We start from the raw sequence: 7548 nt of genomic DNA, 5'->3' as shown, positions 1-7548 counted from the left end.
CCCAGCCCCTCCGCAGGGCACGGAGACACCGCGGAGCTCTCCCCCACCCTTTGTCCTTCCCCTGCTCCCCACCGGCTCCGATGCTCCCCAAGCACGATGTGACTTCCCCGGGGCCTCGCACTTTCAGCCCGTGAAAATCGTAACTGTGAGGGCTAGAAAACAAAAGGGCCTTTCTCGCTGAGAGGAGGCTGATTAACACCCCCTCGGGGCAACCAAAGGGCCTCGTCACCCTTCTGAGTAAATATGTTTTGTTATTCCATGAAAAGGGTGACTCACCTGGCGAGGAAGCCTGAGCTCCCTGCAGCCACACGTGGCTGTTCCAGGAGCCCCGGGGCTAACAGGGTCTGGGGGAGGTGTGAGGGGCTGTCCCTGCCCCAGCACAGCCTCTCCAGGGCTCCCCAAACACCGAGGAGCTCAATCCCCCCCCCAGTGCTGAGTGCTTCAGGCTCCACACAGGCCCAGCAGGGCTGGACACGGTGCCCAGCAGCTCCCACACCAGAGGAAGGGGCTTTTTTGGGGCAGTTTGGACCCAGGTAGAGACCCTTGGGGGTGTTTGGGATCTTCTCTGTGCCACTGGTGGAGTCCAAGGCAGGGCAGGAACCCCTCAGAGGGTTCCTTTGGAGCTGCTCTGTACCAGCTGTGCCACCAATGCCCAGAATGCCACAGCCCTTTGTGGCTTTTTCAGCCAGGTATTGCAGCACTTAACATGTTTTCTTCTTTTCTGAAGGCCCCAGAGGAAGGAGGAAGGCTGGAGGAGGAAGAAGAGGAGAAGGAAGGAGGAAGACAGGAGCAGTCTGCTTTCTGCACAGATTTACTGCTCCATCAACTTCCCATGACACTTCTGGGGTGCTGGACATGGTGTCACTTCATTTCACTTCATTTCAACCTTCTGGAAGGTTTTCCAGAGCCTGTAGCAGGAGAGAGTTGGTGTCAGTGGCAACTCAGGACACGGGGCAGAGCAGCTGCTTGGGCCAATTCACGCCTTTTATTTGTTCTTTTTTTAGCTGTCAGGTTCATACTTTGTCCTTTATGAGCACGTCCTGGGTAGGGCCATGCCTGCAGAAATCTGCTCTGCACAGACAGGTCGGGTTTAGCCGAGGAAAGAAGAGGAGGCTCCTTCAGAGGGGTCACAGAGAATTCTGCCGCAGCCACTGCTGAGAGGGGGTCCCAGAATGAAGGACAATTGCTGGTTCCAGCCCTCCTGTGTGGCCCCAACATTTCAGATGCAAGGCTTCCCTTGGATCACCCCATCCAGCAGCCCCTGGAGCTCCATGGATCCCCTCCCCTCACTCAGGAACCAACCCCTCAGTCCCAAGGAGAGGTGACAAAGAGAGGGATGTTTCATCCTTTTCTCCTCCTCGTTTGCACAGGTGCATTCCAGGGAAGCACTCCCAAGTCTTATTCATCACCAATATTTGTTCCTCTGAAAATGTTCTTTCATGCTGGCTCCCTCCTCGGTGTCTGGGGGTTTATTTTGCTCAAATCCCAGAAACAAGGAACCACACATTTGCAGCCCTGCAGGAGGGGCTCTGTGGCTCTCTGCCTCTCTTGTTCTTCCCCCAGCCTGTCCTGTGGCCACTCCAGTTTTCCTTGGCCATCTCCAGCTGTGAGCAGAGTGCTGTCCCCCAGTCAGTCTCTCCCTCCTCCCCATTTCCCTCTGCTTCCTCCTGGGAACAGAAAAGTGGCATTAACTTGCTGCTGACCACCCCATCCCATCCATGCTACCGTGGTCTTGCCCATTTTCACACCTATATCAGCATTTATAAAGTTTAGGGATGTGTTAATAATGTTCAGGGCCTTCAGGGTGGGAAAACCCAGGATGAGGCAGAGGCTTGTTCCTGGTGGGAGTTTCACTGCAGGATTTTCACTGAGTGGCATTGCTGCTTCAACTCAGAACCTCTGCAGTAAATTCAGTGTAACCTGGGTTCTAATTGGGGTAACAGAGCCCTGATGTAACATTTATACACCTGTGTGACACAGATTCAGGGGTAGGGCAGAACACCCTGCTGTGTGGACAACCCTCCCTGCACCCCATTAATTTTTCTCTCTGTGGATACAGAGAGCACAAAGAAAATGTAACAGCTTGGCCAAAGAGCCACTGAACTCCTTGGCCTCACTGCAGAACCAGCAATGTCAAAGCCAAGAGGTAAATGATGTTTTTTCTGAGGGGTCTTGTGATATCTCTGCATTTGCTTCAGCGCTGGGGAGGAGTTTGACAGCCCTGCTACAAACAAACCATTTCCTACAGCAGCTGCTCCCCCAGGCCATCTCCTCATGCCTTGCACAACACAGACAGAAAAGCAGAGAGAAAAGACAGAACAAGAATTGCAATTTGGCTTCCTAAGTGCCAATGGCAGCAACATCGCACTGCCTGACAGAGAATTGCATCACTCCAGGACACAGAGGCCTCTTCAGCCTGGGGCCAGCACTGGCTGTGAGCACACAGCAGCTTTGCACTGATTTCTGGGCTGCTGAGCTTGTTGATGTCAGCAGGAGATGTCAGTGGAAGGTGACAGAGGAGGTGACACTGGAGGGAGGTGACAGTGCCTTCCTTGGGGAGGCCACTCTGGCTCACAGGTGAGTCCCATCCAATCCCCATCCAATCAGGGAGCCAGGTGCTGGCTGCAGCTGGGCACTGGCATGGGGTGGCACAGCCCAGGGTCACTTTGGGGTGATTTTTCCAGAGAAGGTGCCTAACCCTGAACACATTTTCTCCTTCTGAGCTTCCCAGGGCTGTGAACAGAGTGAAAGCCTGTGTGTGCTCTGAGCTGGCTGCAAATGGGACCAGAGCATGGAGTGACCTTGTTCTACTGCCAAAACCTTCCTCTTTCCCCAGCCTTGGTGCTTCCCTGTCCTTTATAACCACCCAAGCACCCCAGGACAGAGAAAATGCTCAGCTTGAGGGACCCAACCTAACATTAGTCCCCTTTGGCTCCTCCAGCTGGAGTCAGGCTGATGTGTGTGTGATACTGGACGTCCTCAGGTTAGAAATTCCATCTGCCAAGGATGTCATCCAGGTGAATTTTACCAGCCAGGAAAAGGAAAGCTGCCAGGAAATCACTCCCACTGCAATCACAGATGGGAAGGGGCTGTGTTCTCCATGTCAAACTGTTTGCCTAGGGATGTAGGACAGGAAAAAACAATGGCTGGTAATAAATGAAAGGTTGGAAAGATTGTAAAGTGAGATGAAGGAATTTAAGGCAGGGAGTTTATATGGCCTATTTCCTGATAAAATCAGACGTTTCAAAGTGTCCCTTCACAGTGTGGCAACACTGCAGCGAGCCCAAGGCGTTTATGGGCAGCAGAATAGGCAGTTTCCTTGAAAAATGGTATTTCAGAGACATGGTTTTAAAGGTTGCTCCACGGCTCTGTGCCCACTGACACTGGAAGAAACCCTTGAGCCAAAATGTCCAGCAATCCAGAAGGATGCTGGGGGTTGTTTATCACCCCCTGCTCCCAGGGTGGGAATGCTGAGTGCAGCACTCGGGCCTGTCTGCTCTGGGCTGGACACTGCAAACACATATTTGAGACATGGTTACCTTTCAACACATTGAAAGGTAACTGAAAGGTTTTTCAGTCTTCTGCCTGTAATTTAGCAACGATGACGGCGTGGCAGACCCTTGGATGGCGACAGACGCCCTTTAACCAGACTGATAATGGCTTTCCCTTTGAACCAATCTCCCTCCTCAAGGCAGCACCTTTGCCACGAGGCAGTCACCCAGGACAGGCTGTCTCCAGGTCTGCTGCTCCTCCCAGAAGTGCGTCTGTGCTGCCTTGGTACCCCTGAAAAGAAGCAGGAGGAACTCAACTCCAATGCTCCAGCTGGAAAGGAACACAAACTTCTTGTTCTCTTTTCATTTCTTGTCACAGCTGGCAGCTGAAATTCGGACAGGCTGAAGCACAGTGCCCACCATGGCTGAGGGGAGGGCTGGGCTGTGCTGGGGCTGCATCCCGGGGGATGCAGGGCAGGCACAGCCCTTGGCAGCTGTGGCACCGATTCCTCACCTGCCCCAGGGTTACCTTGCTGTGCTCCAGCTGCCGGCAGCTCCCTGCCCGTGCCGGGTGCCCCGGGGGCAGCCTGGCCCCTCTCCAGCCCCGGCTCCCACCCCAAACCCCGCGTCTGGGGCTTCCCTCTCGCACCACACCTGCGGGGCACGGAGGGGAGGCGAAGCTCGGCCCAGGTGGGAGGGACCGGGCTCCCGTTAAATCCCAGCTCCCGGAGGAGCCGCTCCTTGCACGGACCCACCCTTGTGGTTTATGAGCTCCAGGTGCTGGAGGTGCTGCAGAGGAGCTGCGCAGGAGTGGGGATAACGAGCCCAGGTACCTCCGAGTGCTGATTGCCAGGGCCAGCTCTGCCTTTGCCATGCCTCTTCCAAGTCCTTTTATTTCCCTTTCAGTTCTCATGCTAATGCTGCGTGCAGCTCAAATCAATTCTTCCCTTCCATCGCTCCTCTTGCTGCTGCTTTGCATTTAGCTGGGGGTTATTCTCCTGCCTCGGGAGGAATCTGCTCCTCAGGCATCTCAAATAAGACAAGATGTGGTTGTTCCTGCCCCAGCAGTGCTGCCAGGGGGCAGAAACAGAGCTGTGGTGATCCAGGGTGGGGAAGGTTGCTGGATAGTGCTGGGAGCAGTGGTGTGGAATTATGCATATTGCTCTAGCTGAGGTTCTGAGGTTTTCTCAGTAGTCCATGGGGTTTATGACATGAGCAATTACCTTTCTGACCCTTTGGAAGCCTATTTAAGATTTCCAGTGGTGTTTGTTGTCTGTGTATGTGTCCAAGTGCATGTTTCCTCCTCTGCCTCAAGTGAGCTCAGCTGAGGTGAAGTGGCTGGAGTTGTGTGCTCCAGTGTCTCCTTCCTCCCCGTGGGAGGCTGTGGTGTGGGAATTGTGGAGAGTTCAAGGCAATAAAAGTGCCCTGTGGGGGCAGAGGTTTGTGTGGGGCTCTGAGTTACTCAGGGCCCTGTGGTGCCACTGAACCACAGCCAGGCAGGAAGGTCAAAGCACAGGGAATGGGGTCAGTAACCCCGTGCTGTGAAACCAAAAATGCTGTGAAACCAAAACCAGGTTCTGGGCCTCCATGCCTGTGTCAGAGGAGAGGGGATTATCAGGAGGATGGCATAGAAACTGTGCAGCCAGGGCTGCAGGTGGGAGTGCTTGGATCTGCTGCTGGTGTAGGTTGGGTGTATTGGGAGGAAAATGGAGTCTGAGGAGGGGAGGAAATTAATCTAGTCCCACCTCTACTGCTTGGACCCAAGGGAAGAGCCTGAAGCATGTTCTTCATGAGGTTTCCAGGCCTGGCTGCAGCCCTGTGCACTGCAGGAGATGTGCCCAGGCCAGCACAGATGTTCAGGGCCCTTCTGAAACACCTGCAGTGTGCAGAGCTCCCTGTGCAGCAGCTGCCACCCTCTCCCTCCCCCTGGCACCCCTGAAATGCAGGGAAAGAGCCTCTTACACTGCAGATTCCTCTGATGCTGCCCACTGAGTCCCACAAGGGCTGGAGGGAGATGTTCCCATGGTCTCAGAGAAGAAACATCCTGGCTTGTGCTCCGAGGAGCTCGTTAGTGTCTGTTCCTGTAACTCATCTCAAACATTCTTAGGATTTGCTAATTTAGCCTATTTTTAGACAGACACCCTGCTCTAAAGACTCTGCTGTCCCTGAGCCCCCCCCATGTCAACTGCTCACCCACAAAGAGGGGAGGGGAAACTTCTCCTGCTGTGCTGGGACCTCTCTTGGAAAGGAAGACCAGGCTCTGTGCTGCTCTTGTACCCGGAGAAGCTCTTGCCAGAGGGGAAAGAGCTGTCCCAGGAGAGGAAAAGGCTGTAAGGCAGTGGGAGGGGGAGCTGCTGGAGCAGCGATTTCAACATTCCTGACAGCCCGCCTCCTCCAAAAGCCTGGAGACCCTTCCAGAAGTCTGAAGTGTTGCTAAACAAGCAGCATTTTGGGAGGGGGGAGGCAGGGGGGTCACTGGAGGTGGGTGGCTCCTGCTGGGGATGCTCTCGGGTTGCACTGGAAGGTTTCTCACTGCCCCACCGAACTCCTGCACTGGCACTGCTCATGTGGATGCTGCCCCATGGTGCAGCTCCAGGGGCTGGGGAAGATACCGAGATGGTGGCTGGGATTTCACAAACGCTCCTTTTCCTTGCTGCTGAGGCTCCTAATCGCTCGTGTCTGAGAGAGGGAGGAGGCTTTGACAAACTCCCCCTCGGGCAGCCCCTCCTCGGGGCACCAGGTGCTGGAACCCCGCGGAGCTGGGCTATATTAATATCTGCCATGTGATACCGTGGCTCTCCCTGCTCTGCAGGGAAAACACAGCATAACCATGGGAACTTTCTTCCTCAGCCCCCTCAGCACGCCCCTCTAATCCAGGCAAGTCGCCCGCAGCCCTCGCAGCGATTAAACCGCGTGTAATGAGCTCTGGAAATCCTGGGTGTCCCAGCAGTTCCCTCTGCCCTTCCTGGCCAGGGGATGCGTTACAGCCTTGTCATCGGGAGGCTCCCAGGGCTCACGTTGCAAGGAAAAACAACCAGCCTTGGCAGCTGGCTGAGCTGTTTTGGGGTCTGCACAGACAGGGAGCGAGGCCGTGTCCCGGCTCGGATGTCTGAGCTCCAAATAACCGCGCTGGGACACCCAGCCCGCAGCTGCCGGCGATGCTGCGGGGCAGCGCTGCCAGCTCTGCCCTTTCCCTGGTGCCCAGAGCGGGGCTGGGGGGTTCCTGCAGAGGAAAGAGGAGGGACTTTGCTCTGTGAGCATCCCCGGGCTAGGCCCGTGGCGGGGCTGAGCCGTGCCCGGCGGCTTTGGGAAGGGCGGGCGGTGATCGGGGTGTGCCCGCACAGCCCTGGCCCCGGGGCACCCGATCCTGGCAGCCGCGCCCAGCAGCGCCCTGCAGCCCCCCAAACAGAGCACCGCACCTCCTGCAGCCCCCCAAACAGAGCACCCTGTGCCCTGCAGCCCCCCAAACACAGCCCCGCACCTCGTGCAGCCCCCCAAACAGAGCCCCGCACCTCCTGCAGCCCCCCAAACAGAGCACCGCATCTCCTGCAGCCCCCCAAACACAGCCCCGCACCTCGTGCCGCCCCCCAAACAGAGCTCCCCACCTCCTGCAGCCCCCCAAACACAGCACCCTGTGCCCTGCAGCCCCCCAAACAGAGCCCCGCACCTCCTGCAGCCCCCCAAACACAGCACCCTGTGCCCTGCAGCCCCCCAAACACAGCACCCTGTGCCCTGCAGCACCCCAAACCCAGCACCCCACCCCCTGCCCCACCTGGGTGCTCCAGTCCCAGTCTGGCACCCCCAGCCCGGCTCATTTTCCTACCTCAGGGGTGCCTGCCAAGAACTGGGGTTACTGGGCTGAGCTGCAGCTCCAGGTCCCTCACTGAGGACATTTCTAAGAGTGTCCATCTGCCTGTGAAATCTGTGACTTGTCACCTTCGCCTTAGACAGAGTTCTGTTCCACAGTCTGCTTCCAGTAGCGGAAGTTCTGCCATTTCCAGTCTGGTTGTGTTTGTGCCATATTTCCATCTCTTTCTGTGCTAGCCCTGAGACAACA

The sequence above is a fragment of the Molothrus ater genome, chromosome 27, assembly GCF_012460135.2.
Source record: "Molothrus ater isolate BHLD 08-10-18 breed brown headed cowbird chromosome 27, BPBGC_Mater_1.1, whole genome shotgun sequence".
NCBI lineage: Eukaryota > Metazoa > Chordata > Aves > Passeriformes > Icteridae > Molothrus > Molothrus ater.
Note: the sequence above shows the minus strand (reverse complement) of the source record.